This window comes from Hyla sarda, chromosome 3, assembly GCF_029499605.1.
Source record: "Hyla sarda isolate aHylSar1 chromosome 3, aHylSar1.hap1, whole genome shotgun sequence".
In the NCBI taxonomy this organism is placed as follows: Eukaryota; Metazoa; Chordata; class Amphibia; order Anura; family Hylidae; genus Hyla; species Hyla sarda.
This window is the reverse complement of record NC_079191.1, coordinates 265,293,148-265,314,123: the sequence shown is the minus strand read 5'-3', so window position 1 is coordinate 265,314,123 and position 20,976 is coordinate 265,293,148. Positions and strand designations below refer to the sequence as shown.

The window sequence follows — 20,976 nt, the reverse complement described above, 5'->3', positions numbered from 1 at the left end:
GGAGGGACTATCGTCACACCCACTCCCATAGACTTGCATTGAGGGGGCAAGGCGTGACGTCACGAGGGGGCAGAGCCGGTTACGTCACGATATTCCGTCCCCTGCTCGCTCTGTGCAGCTGAGAAATGGGGGCACTGCAGGAGAGACCCCTGCCATCAGACATCTTATCCCCTATCCTTTGGAAAGGGGATAAGATGTCTAAGGGCAGAGTACCCCATTTAAGAACCCTTTACAAAGCAATTCCTTTACGTAGGTTGATTGTTGCATGATTTCTGCACTTTGATTCCCTGATCTCTTTTATTATTATCATGTATAATATTACATGGTACTAACAGGAGGGCATCTTAAAATAAATGTGCCCTTAGTTTTACCTTCATATTTAGCTGGACTAATGACAATTTATGCTGTCTTCAGACTCAACAGGTGCACGAACGTAGTAAATAGCAGACAATAGCTAAGGCATCCCGCTGCCCTCCCACATACCAATTTACAAAGGGTCTAATGCAATGCTAAGGCTATAGACCAGTGTTTCTAACCAGGGTGCCTCCAGCTGTTTCAGAACTACAACTCCCAGCATGCCAGGACAGCCAAAGGCTGTCCGGGCATGCTGGGAGTTGTAGTTCTGAAACAGCTGGAGGCACCCTGGTTGGCGAACACTGCTATAGACAATGTCAAGATGCAACATTTCTATTTGCCAACATCCACACTAATGTATACAAGTAGGCATAGAATGGAGCAAATCTGATTATTTTGCATCAAAGTGTATATGTATATTTATCAAATATGTACAGTTACCTATTATTCTAGGTCTGCTGCTCCAACCATCCAACCATTCCTTTTCCTCATCACATAGGACGCAGTATGCAAAACAATAAAATAATCCAGTGCCTCACCAATAGAACAAAGGTTATAAGGTGCCACAGCTGCACTGTAAATCTTTTTGTTCTCACGAATTGCTTTGTAACTCCTGTAAAATTGAAACAACTGACCCATTTTCAGTTTTTACAAGGGGAGATCTAATAGTGGAAAATATGTGTAAAAATTTATAACATTTGAGAGCATTTACTAGTTTTACTTAACATTTCTTCTTTCCAGTATTCACTACATACAGCACCTGCTACAGAGGCCAGCAAAAAGTAATCAGTTGGATTTTTTTTTTTTGCCTTTAACAAGAGCGCCACCTGTTGTTCAAAATCAAAAATGACATCTCATGAATTTATTGGACTTAAAATATTGAGGTAAGTGATTGTCCAAAATTCCACTCATTGTTGACTATATTCCACAAGTGAAAAAGCAAACAACTTATTCAACATAGTTTTATATATTTAGACAAAAAAAATTATTGGTTATGATGGTGTTTCACATATACTATAGACAAGTGCTATAGGCAATGCTAGAAAAGTAGAGAGGCCGGAGAGGTATTTGCCCAAATTTCTAATTTCGCACATGTCCCTATATGCTATCCAAGTGATTGTGAAATTGTATTTTTTCATGGCACATTGTACTTACAGTAATTGTGAAGGTAATTTTTAGACATGTGCAATTCGGTTCGGCACGAATGTCTAAATTAACGAATTTTACCGTTTTCGTGCATTCGGACCGATCCGAATGCACGAAAACATATTTTGAACATTCCCGAATAGACACGATAATACGAATAGCAAAGTAACGAATACATTCGTTATTTCCCGACCATAATGCTGTAAATAACGAATGCATTCGTTATCTGTAAACGAACGTGAAGAATTCATTCTGAAAACAAATATAATGAAAAGGATATAGATAGTTTGATTTTTCGGATACATTCGGTATTCGGGTACATTCGGTAAATCTTTTTATTCTTTTTTTGGACTTTAGCGATCCTAAAAAATTATGGAGATACCTTTTTTATAAAAATTTCGTAGGGTATCATAAAAAAATCATAATAAAAAAGATACAGTGGTGATGGAAAAAATTGTATCTAATTAAATGTATCATTTTTATTATGAAATGTTTATTCATTTTTAAACAGGGATCAATTTATGTGAGCGGGTAAAGCACTAAAAATGTAGCCGACAATAATGAAAATGTATTGTGTGCGTGTTTTTCACTTTTTTTTAAAACATTTTTTAGGTAGTACTACTACTCCCAGCATGGAACACACTCTTCCATGATGGGAGTAGTAGTTACCTGTACTAATTGACAGATTGCAGGGGTCCCTTGCGATCCTCTTGTATAATGTATAGATGCGCCGGCTGCTCTTCTATGGTCCCCTGCACTCACGTATATGTACACATATTCATATTTCCCGCAGAGCTGTGATTGGCCAGATGGTTCCAGCCAATCACAGCTCTCTGTGAGAAATAGGAATATGTGTATATATACGGCCATGCAGGGGACCATAGGAGAGCGGCCGCCGCATTCATACATTATACTGGAGGATCGCAGCGGGCGTCAGGAGTGATACCCGCAGTGATCTTCCCTTTACTACAAGTACTAATACTCCCAACATGGAGCACACTCTGCTCCATGCTGGGAACTGTAGTACCTGTATTAATAGACAGATCGCAGCGGTTACACTGGCTGCCATATGTCTATTAATGCAGGTACTACAGCTACCAGCATGGAGCAGAGTGTGCTCCATGTTGGGAGTATTAGTACCTGCAGTAAGGGACAGATCCCAGGGATGTCACTTCTCCTGACACCCGCTGCGATCCTCCTGATGTGAATGTCAGGATCAGCTGTTCTCAGGGCTACAGAGCCAGGAGAACAGCTGACGCTGAGCCGTAGGTATACATCGTATATCTACTGCCCAGCAAGAACTTACAGTGAGCCTGCAATGTGTATACAGTATACACATTGCTGGCTCACTTAACCCCTTGCTGAGCTGTGCGCTATGCGCAAGCCCAGCAAGGGAAGAGTTAACTTACACTGTTGGACAGTGTAGGTTAACCCTTTGGGCGGTATACACTATATACAGCTATCTATAGATAGCTGTATACAGTGTATACAGACGACGAAGTCCAGCTTACTTCCCTCGAGTCCCGGGCCGGGTTCGTGTAGCTCCGCCCCCTAGTGATGACGTCATTAGGGGGCGGAGCTACAGAAGGGAACAAGGCTAATTAATCTGAAGCTCTGTTCACATTGTACGTTATGTATAATGTGAACAGACCCTTCTGGCAGTGTCTACCCAGACAGGGAGACTCCAGCTGTTGCTAAACTACAACTCCCAGCATGCCCAGACAGCCAAAGGCTGTCTGGGCATGCTGGGAGTTATAGTTTTGCACCAATTGGTGGCTCCCTGTTTGGGTAGACATTGCATCATGGGTGCTCTCCCCAGCGGACAGCGCCAAAAATGTCATAACCAATTTTTTGTGTTTTTTTCTTCTCGTTTCAGATTCGTGTATGCAGAGGATTACTGCGGATTCGATGGATTACGGCGGATTATTTATTTTTTCCTTTAATAAAATGGTTAACGAGGGCTGTGGGGGAGTGTTTTTTTAAATAAAATAATTTTTCCAATGTGTTGTGTTTTTTTTTTTTATTGAATTTTCAAGGTTAGTAGTGGACGCTGTCTTATTGACGGAATCCATTACTAGGCCAGGGCTTAGTGCTAGCCCCAAAAACAGCTAGCGCTAACCCCCAATTATTACCCCGGTACCCACCGCCACAGGGGTGCCGGGAAGAGCCGGTACCAACAGGCCCGGAGCGTCAAAATGGCGCTCCTGGGCCTAGGCGGTAACAGGCTGGCGTTATTTAGGCTGGGGAGGGCCAGTAACAATGGTCCTCGCCCACCCTGGTAACGTCAGGCTGTTGCTGTTTGGTTGGTATCTGGCTGAGAATGAAAATACGGGGAACCCTATGCGTTTTTTTTTTACATTTTTTTATTTAAATTTAAAAAAAAAAAACGCATAGGGTTCCCCGTATTTTCATTCTCAGCACAATACCAACCAAACAGCAACAGCCTGACGTTACCAGGGTGGGCGAGGACCATTGTTACTGGCCCTCCCCAGCCTAAATAACGCCAGCCTGTTACCGCCTAGGTCCAGGAGCGCCATTTTTGACGCTCCGGGCCTGTTGGTACCGGCTCTTCCCGGCACCCCTGTGGCGGTGGGTACCGGGGTAATAATTGGGGGTTAGCGCTAGCTGTTTTTGGGGCTAGCACTAAGCCCTAGCCTAGTAATGGATTCCGTCAATAAGACAGCTTCCGCTACTAACCCTGAAAATTCAATAAAAATTAAAAAAAAACACAACACATTGGAAAAATTATTTTATTTAAAAAAACACTCCCCCACAGCCCTCGTTAACCATTTTATTAAAGGGAAAAAAAATTATCCGCCGTAATCCATCGAATCCGCAGTAATCCTCTGCATACACGGATCTGAAACGAGAAGAAAAAAAAACACAAAAAATTGGTTATGACATTTTTGGCGCTGTCCGCTGGGGAGAGCACCCATGATGCAATGTCTACCCAAACAGGGAGCCACCAATTGGTGCAAAACTACAACTCCCAGCATGCCCAGACAGCCTTTGGCTGTCTGGGCATGCTGGGAGTTGTAGTTTAGCAACAGCTGGAGTCTCCCTGTCTGGGTAGACACTGCCAGAAGGGTCTGTTCACATTATACAAAACGTACAATGTGAACAGAGCTTCAGATAAACTAGCCTTGTTCCCTTCTGTAGCTCCGCCCCCTAATGACGTCACCACTAGGGGGCGGAGCTACACGAACCCGGCCCGGGACTCGAGGGAAGTAAGCTGGACTTCGTCTTCTGTATACACTGTATACAGCTATCTATAGATAGCTGTATAAAGTGTATACCGCCCAAAGGGTTAACCTACACTGTCCAGCAGTGTAAGTTAACTCTTCCCTTGCTGGGCTTGCGCATAGCGCACAGCTCAGCAAGGGGTTAAGTGAGCCAGCAATGTGTATACTGTATACACATTGCAAGCTCACTGTAAGTTCTTGCTGGGCAGTAGATATACGATGTATACCTACGGCTCAGCGTCAGCTGTTCTCCTGGCTCTGTAGCCCTGAGAACAGCTGATCCCGACATTCACATAAGGACGATCGCAGCGGGTGTCAGGAGGAGTGACATCCCTGGGATCTGTCCCTTACTGCAGGTACTAATACTCCCAACATGGAGCACACTCTGCTCCATGCTGGGAGCTGTAGTACCTGCATTAATAGACATATGGCAGCGAGTGTAACTTCTGACACCCGCTGCGATCTGTCTATTAATACAGGTACTACAGTTCCCAGCATGGAGCAGAGTGTACTCCATGTTGGGAGTGGTAGTACTTGTAGTAAAGGGAAGATCACTGCGGGTATCACTCCTGACACCCGCTGCGATCCTCCAGTATAATGTATGGATGCGGCGGCTGCTCTTCTATGGTCCCCTGCATGGCCGTATATATACACATATTCCTATTTCTCACAGAGAGCTGTGATTGGCTGGAACCATCTGGCCAATCACAGCTCTGCGGGAAATATGAATATGTGTATATATACGTGAGTGCAGGGGACCATAGGAGAGCAGCCGGCGCATCTATACATTATACAAGAGGATTGCAAGGGACCCCTGCAATCTGTCAATTAGTACAGGTAACTACTACTCCCATCATGGAAGAGTGTGTTCCATGCTGGGAGTAGTAGTACTACCTAAAAAATGTTTTAAAAAAAAGTGAAAAACACGCACACACTACATTTTCATTATTGTCGGCTACATTTTTAGTGCTTTACCCGCTCACATAAATTGATCCCTGTTTAAAAATGAATAAACATTTCATAATAAAAAAGATACATTTCGTTAGATACAATTTTTTTCATCACCACTGTATCTTTTTTATTATGATTTTTTTATGATACCCTGCGAAATTTTAATAAAAAAGGTATCTCCATTATTTATTAGGATCGCTAAAGTCCAAAAAAAGACTAAAAAGATTTACCGAATGTACCCGAATACCGAATGTATCCGAAAAAAACTACTCGAATACCCGAATACCGAATGTATCCGAAAAATCTAAACCGAAAATATTGCCGAACCGAAATTTCCAGAACGAAAAAACGAAACGAAATTAAACGAAAATTTTTCTAGTGCACAAGTCTAGTAATTTTTGCTCTCTATCGGCTCACTATATGTCTGTTAGTATTATTTTTACACCCTTTTATTTCTATATGAGATTAAAGAGCGTAAATTACCCCATTTAAAAAGTGCACCACTCAAAGCACTGAAAACAGAATTTAGTAAGTCTGTTAAACCTTTAGTTTTTTAAGAATTAAAGGCAAAGTCTAAGGAACTGAACTTTTTAGACATTTATCTCCTACCCACAGGATAAGGGATAAGTGTCTGATCGCAGAGCCGGAGTAGCAGTAGCAGGGCCCTAGCTACTTACACATCCTTGACGCTCTCCAGCCTCCACCTTTCTGGACTGACAATTGATCATACCAATCTGAGGACAGAGGAAATACCCCCCAAAACGCATCATTGGAAGTTATTTTAATAAACATAGTGCCTCCTGGCACTTTTTTTCCATACACAATTGTGTTTGATTACCCTGGATCTGCAAACAGCGCCTAGAAAAGGTTCAATTTTCTCTCTTTGTTCCTTCTTGATTGCATGGGAGAAGATCTCATCCTCTCCTGTTGGACCCTGGGCCGTGCAGTTCGCTCCTGCTAAGTAACCCTAAGGGGTGATATGCTAGTTTCAACTTATATCTGGCGAGCAGCCATTTTATAGATACGTCACTCCCCGTGTCCCTGTCTGGGACACTGGTACCCTGGATAATACATTAGGCACAGCCCTCTCCCCTATTTTTCTCTTTCTACAGGTCTTATCACTTGCACTCGTCCAGGAATGTGGGGGACAGAGTGAGCCGAGGATGCATAAGTAGCTGAGGCCATGTACACCAGAATTAACCCCAATGGCCCTGATTTCTTGAAAATGTGTAGAGATTTACAAACAACCAATCACAGCTCAGCATTTATTTTATCAGAGCTCAGTAAGATAGAAAATCTGAGCTGTTATTGGTTGTTATGGGCAATATCTCTTTTAGGTCTTATATGTGTCCTCTTGTGTGCTACTTCTTGATGCAGGTCTCAAATATGATAGAGCACCTGTGGCATTTTAGGACATTCTTATTATTAGAATGTTTTTGATGCACCATTTCAGAATTATGGAGAAGTTGAGGTGCCAAAACATTAGAAATAGACACCCTTCAAGGAATTTTAACTAGGGATGTAATGAGCATGTTGGCCTACAATTATATAGCTGTAGCTTACTTTTTTTATTTTCATAAAAAACATGAGAGAAATTAATTTGTAAAAGTTTTACTGATGTTGTTACATTTGTATTCCGAATGGTATGTGACTCTTTCTAAAAGTTCCATCTGATTGGTGAAAGTTGTTGAGAAGGAGTGATTCAGTCCAGGGACATGATGTTACTTGGTCCATTAGGTATTCTGCCTGGAAGGGTGCTCTGTTGCGCGCATTTCCCAGGGACTGGCACTCTAGTTCATAAAATAGCTACTGAGCAAGGAAGAAGTTGATGCTGCAAAGTGAGAGAAAGGCTGTGGGCCACATTCTGATACATGTTCAGTAGGTATCACAACCTCCTGCACCTGAATGCACATAGTAAGATCATCAGATGATTCCTGATACCAAAACATCGATCTACCAAGCTGACAAATCACTGAGAGACATGTTTGGACTGCCACATTATCAAGAGGACTATTGTCATTCAGAGAACACTTCTGCCATCGATCATTAAAGGGGATACTCTATGTTAAATACCTTTCTGCACTGAGTTCTTAACATGCCACCAAGCGACAGTAAGTACCCAGACAAGTGTTAAAGTTGTTTTGCAAACATTCAAGAATTGTCTTTCCACTGGGGAAGAATTGGGCTACATTTCTCATAAGCATGTTGTTTCCAGTTACCAAGTAAAAGTCTCATAACTTTCATCTGACAAGTGTGTGTTCTTCCCTGCGGAGCTCTTCTTGTTTGGTACCAGTAGACCTAAGACCCTGGCTAGGTCTTATCGCCTCCTCCATGCATGTGCCCATGTGACCTCTACTTACATGCTCCATGTCGCGGTCAGTGTAGAGATGTACACCACATTTAAGGCCAAGGGCATACTAGATATCTGCCTGCATGAATATTTAAATTAATTTATTACACTTATCTTGCCCAAGCAACATGGTTCTTGTTAGTGTGAAAGTATGGTTATCATTTGCTACAGTATATTTGGATGTGACAAGATAGTTGATTGATTTTGTTTTGTGACTGATGATCATCCTGCCCCATATGTATTTTTGCATGTACTGATGGAACGCTGTGTGTCCCGACCTTAGATCTGACAAACAGATATTTGAAGCTGCTGGTCCCACGGACATCAAGCTGTGTAGTCCTCCAGAGTCATACAACTGTGCATAAACCTTTTATTCAGCCACCACTAATCAATGCTCACAAGCAGAAATGCCTAAACTGGGCAGAAAAATACATAAAGACTAATTTTGAAACAGTCATGTGCACTGATGAGTACTGTGCAACCCTGGATGGTCCAGATGGATGGAGTAGTGGATGGTTAGTAGAAGGCCACCCTGTTCCAACAAGGCTGCGACTTCAGCAAGGTGGTGGCGGAGTCATGTTTTAGGCCGGAATTATGTGAAGAGAGCTGGTCGGCCCCTTTCGGGCCCCGAAGGTATAAAGATGACCTCTGCAAAGTATGTGAAGTTACTTTCTTCCCTGGTACAGAAGGAAGAACTATGCTTTCCGTAATAAAATCATCTTCATGTATGACAATGCACCATCTCATGCTGCAAAGAATACCTCTGCATCAATGGCTGCTATGGGGATAAAAGGAGAGAAAGTCATGGTGTGGCCTCCATCCTCCCCTGACCTCAATCCTATTGAGAACCTTTGGAACATCCTCAAGCAAAAGATCTATGAGGGTGGGAGGCAGTTTACATCCAAACAGCAGCTCTGGGAGGCTATTCTGACACCTTGCAAACAGATTCAAGCAGAAACTGTCCAAAAACTCACAAGTTCAATGGATGCAAGACTTGTGAAGCTGCTATCAAATAAGGGGTCATATGTTAAAATGTAACGTGACCTGTTAAAATGTTTAAAAAGTTTAAATATTGTTAAAAGTTTGATTATTTCATTTTTCATTTCAGTACATATGCTGCAAACACAACAAACGACAATTTTCAGTTCTTTACAACCTATAAAGTGTTTTGAAAGTTACTGTGCATTACAATTTGGAACAGTGCATTGTAAGTTTTTTATGTTTAAAAAAAAATACTGTTATCATTAGGAGGTTTGTTTAATAAAATTTTAATTCTACTCAATAATTGATAACATGAGAATTATGCTGACTGTTATTTACATCAATTATTTAGGGAAATTAGAAAAATACCATTTGCATAAAAAATTGGAACAGGGTGTATATGTTCCTTACTCTAGCCATTCCTAAGATATAGCACAATCTTGCAATATGCAAATGAACTTTTAACTGCACTGAAGATATTCCAAAGGATGGCGTCAGTTAAGCAAATAGTTTTCAAACCCACCTCCAGTGCAGTAAATTGTGTATTGCAAGATGTTGGTTTACCTCAGGAATAGCTGAATGGATTGGGGTAAGGCGGACATTGTTTTACTTAGGATCACTCCCACTAACCACCTGTGTATTCAGGTTACTGGGGTTGATCCATCTGTCAGTTTCCCTTTAAAGGTTTACCAATTCATTTTTGAGTTTATAATGCAATGACTGTTTAGTGTATAATTGCTATATCACTGTGTTTTACTATAGTTTGTTACTTCAGTTTTTTTAAAAGTGCTAAAATGTGTCACAGCATACTATAATTTGAACTATAATAAAATATCTATTGAAAAAAGAATGGTTTGAGTTGATAAGATTACTGGATTTACGCTATGTTGTCTGGATTTTTTCTTTAAAATAAAGACTAACTGCTCTTGTTTATACTAGATTGACACACGGCTCTCCTGGCACCTTGGAGTGGAACACAACAGTTGCTGGTAAATTGTTTTGGTTTGGCCTTCACATGTGTCAAACACACCCCATGTTAAAAAAAAAAATGTAAAAAAAAAACAAAAAAAAAAAAGAAAGGTGGGCATACAATATATAGATGTCAGGATTCGGCAGGCTGGAGGTGGATCCTCTGTGTCAGAGAGGGATTGGCGTGGACCGTACCGGTGGACCGGTTCTAAGTTGCTACTGGTATTCACCAGAGCCCGCCGCAAAGCGGGATGGTCTTGCTGCGGCGGTAGCAACCAGGTCGTGTCCACCGGTAACGGCTCAACCTCACTGACTGCTGAGGGTGGCGTGGGACAGGAGGACTAGACAGAGGCGAGGTCAGACATAGCAGAAGGTCAGGGCAGACGGCAAGGTTCGTAGTCAAGGGCAACGGCAGAAGGTCTGGTAACACTGGTAAGGCAAACACAGAAACGCTTTCACTAGGCACTGAGGCAACAAGATCCGGCAATGCTGGGAAGGGATAGTGAGGTTTTATAGGCATGGAGCAGATGGGAGCTAATACACTGATTGGGCAAGGCACCAATTAGTGGTGCACTGGCCCTTTAAATCTTAGAGAGCCGGCGCGCGCGTGCCAGGACGTGACAGCCGGGAAACGGGACAGGTAAGCAGATTGGGATGCGACCCGCGAGCGGTCGCGTCCCACTATGCGAATCGCATCCCCGTCGGCAGTGACAGTGCAGCGCTCCCGGTCAGCGGGTCTGACCGGGGCGCTGCAGAGAGGAGAACGCCGCGAGCGCTCCGGGGAGGAGCAGGGACCCGGAGCGCTCGGCGTAACAGTAGATCTCCATCACACTGGCATATTTTTTTTTTCTCGAATAGTTAATAATTGTAGTACCTGCTATTACCTATGTTCACACCACATATAAGAAATCCTTTCTTAAGGTTGCTTTCTATCCGTTTATCAGCTTCTTACGTTGACAAGGCAAAATCTTTCTCCATCCCTTCAGAGAGAATATTTTAGGTGTGCAAAATTTGAGGAGTTTCTTGCATGCACAGCCTGTTTCATGTCTATCTACAGTTCCTCAGTGGGATTAAAATTTAGGCTTGGCCATCTGAGAACCATGTATTTCTTTTTTTTTTTTTTGCCTAGTCATTGCATTGGTTGATGTTCAAGTATGTTTAGGATCAATATGATGCAGGGTTCACTTTTGGCTGAACTCCATTTTTCAGACTGGTGGTCTCACATCCTCTAACCTATCATACAATAAAGAATTCATAGCAGATTCTACCATAGTGAAATGTCCAGGCCCTGATGCACTAAAACAAGTCCATAACATTCCTACCATATACTTTATTGGCGGTGTCACGTTGTTCTATTAAATTGCTGTCTTTAGTTTTAACTAAACATGTCTTTAAGCATCGTTGCCAAATTACTTTTTTGCTTCGTAATAAACTGTGCATTTGGAGTCTGTGCAAGAGGTAGTATTTGCCCCATAAAATGTTTTATGGATTACATTAACCCTTAGTTACCAAGCCTATTTAGACCTTAATGATGAAGCAAGCTTTTGGAAAGTATTTAGTCACCAATTGTGCAAGTTAAACCACTTAAAAAGATGAGAAAGGCCTGTCATTTTCATCATATGTATACCTCAACTATGATACAGAATGAGAGAAAAAAAATCCATAAAATCACATTATCTGGTTTTTAAAGAATTTATTTGCAAATTATGGTGATAAATAAGTATTTAGTCACCTAGAAACAAGCAAGATTTCTGGCTCTCACAGACCTGTAACTTCTTCTTTAAGAGTTTCCTCTGTTTCCACTTGTTACCTGTATTAACGGCACCTGTTTGAACTTGTTATTAGTATAAAAGACACCTGTCCACAACCTCAAACAGTCACACTCCAAATTCCACTATGGCCAAGACCAAAGAGCTGTTTGGCTGGGAATCTGAATATGCAATAGGCAAGCAGCTTAGTGTGAAGAAATCAACTGTGGGAGCAATTATTAGAAAGTGGAAGACATACAAGACCACTGATATTCGATCTGGGGGCTCCATGCAAGATCTCACCCAGTGGTGTCAAAATGATCACAAGAATGGTGAGCAAAAATACCAGAACCACACAGGGGGGCCTAGTGAATGACCTGCAGAGAGCTGGGACCAAAGTAACAAAGGCTACCATCAGTAAAACACTACGCCGCTAGTGACTCAAATCATGCAGTGCCAGACGTGTCCCCCTGCTTAAGCCAGTACATGTCCGAGCCCGTCTGAAGTTTGCTAAAGAGCATTTGGATGATCCAGAAGAGTATTGGGAGAATGTCATATGATCAGATAAAACCAAAGTAGAACTTTTTGGTAAATACTCAACTCGTCATGTTTGGAGGAGAAAGAATGCTGAGCTGCATCCAAAGAACACCATACCTACTATGAAGCATGGGGGTGGAGACATCATGCTTTGGGGCTGTTTTTCTGCTAAGGGACCAGGAGGACTGATCCATGTAAAGGAAAGAATGAATGGGGCCATGTATCATGAGATTTTGAGTGAAAACCTCCTTCCATCATCCTTCCATTGAATATGAAACATGGCTTGGTCTTTCAGCATGACATTGATCACAAACACACAGCCCGGGTAACGAAGGAGTGGCTTTGTAAGAAGCATTTCAAGGTCCTGGAGTGGCCTAGCCGGTCTCCAGATCTTAACACCCATTGAAATCCTTTGGAGGGAGTTGAAAGTCCATGTTGCCCAGCGACAGCCCCAAAACATCACTGCTCTAGAGGAGATCTGCATGGAATAATGGGCCATAATACCAGCAACAGTGTGTGAAAGCCTTGAAGACTTACAGAAAACATTTGACCTCTGTCATTGCCAACAAAGGGTATACAGTGGTCCCTCAACATACGATGGTAATCCGTTCCAAATGAACCATCGTTTGTTGAAACCATCGTATGTTGAGGGATCCGTGCAATGTAAAGTATAAGAAGCTGTACTCACCTGTCCCCTGCCGCTCCGGACCCGTCACCACTGCCCTGGATGTCGCCCTCCATCGCTGTTGCCGCGTCCCCGTGGTTTCCCCGATGCTCCGGATGTCTAGGCTTCCCCGTGATCCTCGCTCTCCGCTTTCCGTCATAACATCACTACGCACGCACGCCGCTCCTATTGGATGACGGGACGGCGTGCGCGCGACGTGATGACAACGAAGGAGAGCACCGGCGATGGAGGGAAACGTGAAGATGATGCTCCGGAGCCCCGAGGACAGGTAGGAGACCATCCCCGGAGCACACGGGGCACCATAAACGGCTATCTGGCAGCAGCTGAAGCAGTCAACGCTGCCGGATAGCCGTTTATGCGATGGCCCCGACATACAAAAGCATTGCATATTGATGCTGCCTTCAAAATGCGATGGCTTCTGAGAGGCCATCGCATGTTGAAATTATCGTATGTCGGGGCCATTGTAGGTCGGGGATCACTGTATAACAAAGTATTGAGATAAACTTTTGTTATTGACCAATTACTTATTTTCCACCATAATTTGCAAATAAATTATTTAAAAATCAGACAATGGGATTTTATGGATTTTTTTTTCTCATTATGTCTCTCAAAGTGGAGGTATCCCTATGATGAAAATTACAGGCCTCTCTCATCTTTTTAAGTGGGAGAACTTGCACAATTGGTGGCTAACTAAATACGCTTTTGCCCCACTGTAAATGCAGGGTACAGGAAAGCTGGTAATTACATTTCCTCATAGTCACAACAGTACCCCCAGAGAGATGGACTCCTCCTCCAGGAACAGGAAACCTAGAGTATAAAAAGGATGTACCTCCCTCTCTGCCTCAGTGAATTACAGAGACTTAAGAAGCATCCTAGATAAAGTTAGAAAACAACACTATACACATAACAAATGTATATACAATTTTTTATTTTTTTTTTGCAACGCCACAGTGAACACACCACATGTGAGAAGAACAAGAAAAAGGGTGGGAATAGTATGTGGTGCTGTTGTGACTACGAGGAAATAGAATTACCGGTGAGTAATTATCAGCTTTCCACCCCGTCACAACAGCACCACTAGAGAGAATACCAGAGAAGTATTAGGGAGGGACCACCGCCTGAAGAACTTTGCGCCCAAAAGGCAAGGAGGATAGATCATCAGCCCTGAGCCTATAGTGCCAAAAAAAAAGTATGTGGGGACGACCAAGTGGCCACCCGGCCACCAATAGTATCTGCTCTGACACTATTTCCCCTATTGGGACCTGCAAACTGGAACAAACAATTTATCAGATTTCCTAAAATGTTTGGTTCTTTCTAAATACTCTATAACACATCTGCGGACATCAAGCACGTGGAACAAAATTTCACCTTCTGAAGATGGATTTGCACAGAAGGACGGAAGGACAACTTCTGGAAATCTGAAACAACCTTAGGTAAAAAAAACAAAAAAAACAGGATCAGGTCTTAAAATAATCCTATCATCTCCGATTTGAATATAGGGTTCTCTAGTGGATAAGGCCGCTAGCTCCCCTACTCTCCTGGCAGACGTGATAGCTATAAGAAAAGCAGTTCTTTGCACCAAAACCTTCAGCGGTATAGAAGACAAAGGCTCAAAGGGACTTCTGCAGAGAGAGTTAAGCACCAAAGTACGAACCCAAGAAGAAACAGCTGGTGGACTAAATAGCTGCATTCTGGTAACATACTTAAAAAATCTCACCACCCAGGGATGATTAGCGATCTTCTGGACATATAATGACCCTAAAGCAGCTACTTGTACTTTGAGGATGACAGCCCTTAATCCTTTCTCAAGTTCTTTTTGTAAAAAAAAATCAAGAATAAAGGCATAATTTGGTCTGTCCAAATCAAAATTTGGTGATCACGGGGGCCAGAGCATTGTGATGTCACGGCCCCGTGTGAAATCACGCTCCGCCCCCTAAATGCAAGCCTATGTGAGTGGGGCTTGACAGCCGGCACACGTGATCGCCAGTAATCAGACCCGGATCGAAAGTGCTCCGAGGACTGATTCTAACGGGGTGCTGCATGCAAGATCACGGGGGTCCCCAGCGGCAGGACCCCCGCGATCAGGCATCTTATACCCTATCCTTTGGATAGGGGATAAGATGTCTTAGCACCGGAGTACCCCTTTAAGTCTGCCACCTACTTGGAGATCCCGTCATTGGGAGTCAGGCTTTTTGGTGGAAGTGCTAGGCTGATTGAACATAAGGCCACTCCCCTTACGAGAAAACTTCTACTTGTTAGAAGGATCTCTATTTTTAATCTGACCACCTCTTTTCCCTTTAAAGTGAAAAGGCTAATTTTGTCTAGGAGGCTGGGAACCCCTTCTTCCTATCCCAAGCCTTGTCTAACACGTCAGAGAGGACAGAACCAAACAAAATTTCTCCCTCACAGGGAATGGCACATAACTTACTTTTTGAGCCACTTTCCCCTGACCATTTTTTATCCATAGTGCTCTTCTGGCTGAGTAAGTAAGTGCTGCAGATCTGGAGGATAACCTAACTGCATCTGTAGATGAATCCACCGGAAAAGCAAAAGTTTTTTTTAATTGTAGACATTAAGGAAAGAGTCTGCTCTTTGGGCACATCATTTTGCACAAATTAAGACAACTGGTCAACCCACATCACCAGGGATCTTGCAACAGTGGTACCAGCGACTGTGGGTTTTAGAGTGCTCCCTGCAGTCTCCCCAGCCCTTTTGCCACATCAATCTTAGGAGAGCGATCCCAATACTTAATGTCGGCCTCTGAAAGGGGGTATTTCCTTTTAATTGACCTAGGAATGAAGGTTTTCTTATCCGGAGTCTCCCATTCTTTCTTAATTGAGACATGGTTCTATGAACCGGGAAAACTCTACGTTTTCTTTCTTCTTGAACATGATGTCTTGAATAGACTTCTACTCTTTAGTCTCCTCAAGCCCCATGGTGTATCATACAGCCCTAATCAATTGCTCAGAATCCTCCGACAGAAAAAGAGGCTTTCCCGACAAGTCATCCTCTGATGAATGGGAGTCATCCCCTGTAGGGAATACATAACTATGACCACCCATAGTATATAAAAAAAAAATGAACAACCCAATAACAGATAAAAGAAATATCTGAATCAGAATGAACAGAAATCAAACCTTCTTCCTCCTCAATATCACCAGGGACAGAAGGGGCCATTAATGGCTGCGGAGGGGTAACAAATGGTAGTAACCCTTTAAAGGGGTGGTCAACGTGTTTTTCTGTTTTTGACTTACTCTATTTGTTTTGTTTCATTTCTATTCTTGTTGTTTAGCCTACTCTATTTCCGTTCTTTTTTGTCTTTTTATCCCCCACTTTGTTTTCCCATCTTTGCTTCTATTTCCTGTTTCTTGCTGTGCTGAAAACTACAAATCCCAGCATGCCACATGTCTTGCTGGTTTGGGGCGGCTCCGTTTTTTTTGTTTGTTTGTTCCGCCCTTTACCCATCCTACTATTTTCCCGGGTCAGCCCCCTTATACACTGCACACTAATATAATCAGCCTTGGTTGGGGTACACTGGCATACACACACAAAAGGGACTACAACTCCCAGCATGTGTCATTCAGGAGTCTTCAGTCTGTGGTATAACACCAGCATGCTGCCTCTGTAGTCTCCTGGGGGTTGTAGTTCACCACACCTCTGTAGGGCATACACCAGTGTTTCCCAACCAGGGTGCCTCCAGGTGTTGCAAAACTACAACTCCCAGCATGCCCTGACAGCCTTTGGGCACGCTAGGAGTTGTGCTTTCATTTTTATGAAGGCCTGTGAAAAATGAAAGAAGCAATCTGATTGGTTGCTATGGGCAACTGGGCAAGTTTTCCTCTGCACAGGTTTTGATAAATCTCTCCCATAGAGATCATTCCCAGTATGAGATTTATTCCCCTGCAGTCCATACATCCCCGGCCAATGCACCTTCTCATCCTCCCCTTCAGATAACACTTATCTTCTCTGTGAGGTCCTTCTCCTGTGCACACCTGTGTCCTTAGAATACAGAGCAGGGGGAGGGGGAGGAGCTGTGTACTCAGCTGGATGAGATGAGGGGGCGTGGCTTATTCCTCTCATGCAGACAGAGGAAAAAAAAAAAAAAAGCTGTGACATCTTGTCCACAATAGACTCAGAACTGTTAACAACAGTAAAAGAAAACCCTCTGAACTACAGAACTTCCTGCCCAACAAACAGGTAACAAAAACACATACATGCTCCCAAAACATATAACACATGTATATTGCAAAAAAACTAAACTTACATAGAAGATGCCATATAGTCAAAAAAATTAACCACCGGAGTACCCCTTTAAGGGCAGACTCTATCTCGTTCTTAACCATGTCTTGCATCTGCATACCGTATTTATCGGGGTATACCACGCACAGGCCTATAACACGCACCCTCATTTTACCAAGGATATTTGGGTAAAAAAAGTTTTTTACCCAAATATCCATGGTAAAATGAGGGTGCGTGTGTGCGCGTGTATACCCCGATATACCCCCAGGAAAGGCAGGGGGAGAGAGGCCGTCGCTGCCCCCTTCTCTCCCCCTGCCTTTCCTGGGGTCTAGAGCGCTGCTGTCAGCCCTTCTCACCCCCTGGTTATCGGCGCCGCTGCCCGTTCTGTCCCCCTGACTATCGGTGCCGGCGCCGATAGCCAGGGGGAGAGAAGCGGCGCCAACAGCCAGGGGGAGAGAAGGGGCAGCGGCACCCATTGCCGGCGCCGCTGCCCCGTTGCCTCCCCCCATCCCCGGTGGCATAATTACCTGAGTCGGGTCCGCGCTGCTGCAAGCCTCCATCGTGCGTCCCCAGCGTCGTTGCTATGCACGGCGCTGCGCACTGACGTAATGCGCCGCGCCGTTCAGCGCATAGCAACGACGCCGGGGACGCACGCCGGAGGCCTGCAGCAGCGCGGACCCGACTCAGGTAATTATGCCACCGGGGATGGGGGGAGGCAACGGGGCAGCGGCGCCGGCAATGGGTGCCGCTGCCCCTTCTCTCCCCCTGGCTGTCGGCGCTGCTTCTCTCCCCCTGGCTATCGGTGCCGGCACCAATAGTCAGGGGGACAGAACGGGCAGCGGCGCCGATAACCAGGGGGTGAGAAGGGCCGACAGCAGCGCTCTAGACCCCAGGAAAGGCAGGGGGAGAGAAGCGGGCAGCGACGGCCTCTCTCCCCCTGCCTTTCCTGGGGGTGTATCGGCGTATAACACGCACACAGACTTTAGGCTAAAAATTTTAGCCTAAAAAGTGTGTGTTATACGCCGATAAATACGGTAATCAATGACGGGGATTCTAAAATTTAACACAATAAACTTAAATAAATAATTATTATAAATTTTTTTTTTTTATAATTACACCTGCACCCACCTGCAGCAATGATACTATTAATACAAGTTGGACAGTTAGGCTTATAGTAATCAGGTGTTAACGCAACATTATACATAAGGCATTGCCTATGTTTAGTCTTCTTAACCACTTTCCTAGGAGTATCCTAATAAATAAGATAACAATAAGAAAAACATGGAACAAAAAAAGAGCCATAACACTCACCCCTCCGCAAGAGACAGTACCACGGAAGTACAGGGTGGGCCATTTATATGGATACACCATAATAAAATGGGAATGGTTAGTGATATTAACTTCCTGTTTGTGGCACATTAGTATATGTGAGGGGGGGAAACTTTTCAAGATGGGTGGTGACTAGGGATCGACCAATATTGGTTTTTTAGGGCCGATATCCGAAAACTTATTCCGATATTCCGGTATAAGTTATCGGCTATTTATCCCCCCGCGACACCGCTGCAGATCATTGATTTAAAGCGGGCGCTTTAAATCAATTCACTGCAGTGGCTTTTGCGGTGTCATAGACCGCCGCTGCCACCCGCTTCTCTCCTCCTGCCTGTCCAGGAGTCCTGTGACCGCCAACGCCCCCCCCCCCCCCCCCCCGACCCGAACCGGCCCCATTGCCTCCCCCATCCCCGGTTTTATAATTACCTGTTCCCGGGGTCCACTCCACATCTGGCTCCGGTGGCGTCCTCCTGAGCTGTCACTGTGTGCACTGACGGTGACGTCCCGTCACTCGTCATTGCGCACAGTGTAACGCAGGACGCAGCAGGAGCAAGAAGTAGCGTGGGCCCCGGGGATGGGGGAGGCAATGGGGCCGGGGCGGTAGGGGGGTGCGACGCGGTGCGGCGGGTCTGGGGGGCGGTGCAGTGGGGGCGGTGCGGGGGCGGGGCATTATCGGCTTATCGGCAAGGTAATTGCCGATACCGATAATGCCCAAAATCGTGATTATCGGCCGATAATATCGGCCATACCGATAATCGGTCGATCCCTAGTGGTGACCATGGCGGCCATTCTGAAGTCGGCTATTTTGAATCCAACTTTTGATTCTTCAATAGGAAGAGGGTCATGTGACACATCAAACTTACTGGGAATTTCACAAGAAAAACAATGATGTGCTTGGTTATAATGTAACTTTATTCTTTCATGAGTTATTTGCAAGTTTATGACCACTTATAAAATGTGTTCAATGTGCTACCCATTGTGTTGGATTGTCAATGCAACACATGGGTGGTAAAATTAGGGTCTTAGTGATCACTTAGTGATCAAATGTAAATAAATTGAGGATAATAACCCTCCACCCATAGGTCCGGTTTTTGAAGTTGGATTGTCAATGCAACCCTCTTCTCCAACTCATCACACACTGATAGCAACACCGCATTAGAAATGCTAGCACAGGCTTCCAGTATCCGTAGTTTCAGGTGCTGCACATCTCGTATATTCACAACCTAGACAATTGCCTTCAGATGACCCCAAAGATAAAAGTCTAAGGGGGTCAGATCGAGAGACCTTGGGGGCCATTCAACTGGCCCACGACGACCAATCCACTTTCCAGGAAACTGTTCATCTAGGAATGCTCGGACCTGACACCCATAATGTGGTGGTGCACCATCTTACTGGAAAAACTCAGGGAACGTGCCAGCTTCAGTGCATAAAGAGAGAAACACATCATCATGTAGCAATTTCACATATCCAGTGGCCTTGAGGAGTGGCATTGATGAAGAATGGCCCCACTATCTTTGTACCCCATATACCACACCATACCATAAATTTTTGTGTTCCAACAGTCTTGGAGGGATCTATCCAATGTGGGTTAGTGTCAGACCAATAACGGTGGTTTTGTTTGTTAACTTCACCATTCACATAAAAGTTTGCCTCATCACTGAACAAAATCTTCTGCGTAAACTGAGGGTCCTGTTCCAATTTTTGTTTTGGCCATTCTGCAACACCTGAAACTACAGATACTGGAAGCCTGTGCTAGCATTTCTCCTGCGGTGTTGCTATCAGTGTGTGAAGAGTGGGAGAAGAGGGTTGCATTGACAATCCAACACAATGGGCAGCACATAGAACACATTTTATAAGTGGTCAGAAACTTGTAAATAACTCATGAAAGAATAAAGTAACGTTAAAACCAAGCACATCATTGTTTTTCTTGTGAAATTCCCAATAAGTTTGATGTGTCACATGACCCTCTTCCTATTGAAAAAACAAAAGTTGGATTAAAAATGGCCGACTTCATAATGGCCGCCATTAGTCACCACCCATCTTGAAAAGTTTCCCCCCTCACATATACTAATGTGCCACAAACAGGAAGTTAATATCACCAACCATTCCCATTTTATTAAGGTGTATCCATATAAATGGCCCACCCTGTAGTCTTGGAATCTTCACGGTCCCGCTTGGAAGAAATCTCCCCAGTGGAGCTCATCTTCCTTCACACTTCTCCCTCCTGGAGGCCAGCAGCTTCAGCTTCCAGACGGATGTCCTCTGAGCAACGGAGGCAGGGCAGCAGAAAGGATTTCCTTTTTTAAAACTGCCACCCTGGAAGGCCCGGACTGCGGCATCTGACGTCACGTCCACTGTCACATGCGCCCCCTCCTCCACAGCAGTCACGTAATGTGACCTATTAGCCCCGCCTCCAGGAAGGCCGCAGCCACGGAGCTCTCTGCC

At 44.2% G+C, this 20,976-nt stretch overlaps 1 protein-coding gene across 1 annotated transcript in view; it reads left to right on the top strand.

The window, feature by feature from the left end:
* Positions 1–17,060: 17,060 nt before the first annotated feature.
* The window catches only part of SLC18B1 (solute carrier family 18 member B1), a 108,656-nt gene continuing 104,740 nt past the window's right edge, over positions 17,061–20,976 (top strand). Inside the window, exon 1 of the mRNA XM_056566566.1 lies at positions 17,061–17,160. The gene's annotated coding sequence lies outside the window, so the exon portion shown is untranslated. The remainder of the gene's footprint in view (positions 17,161–20,976) is intronic.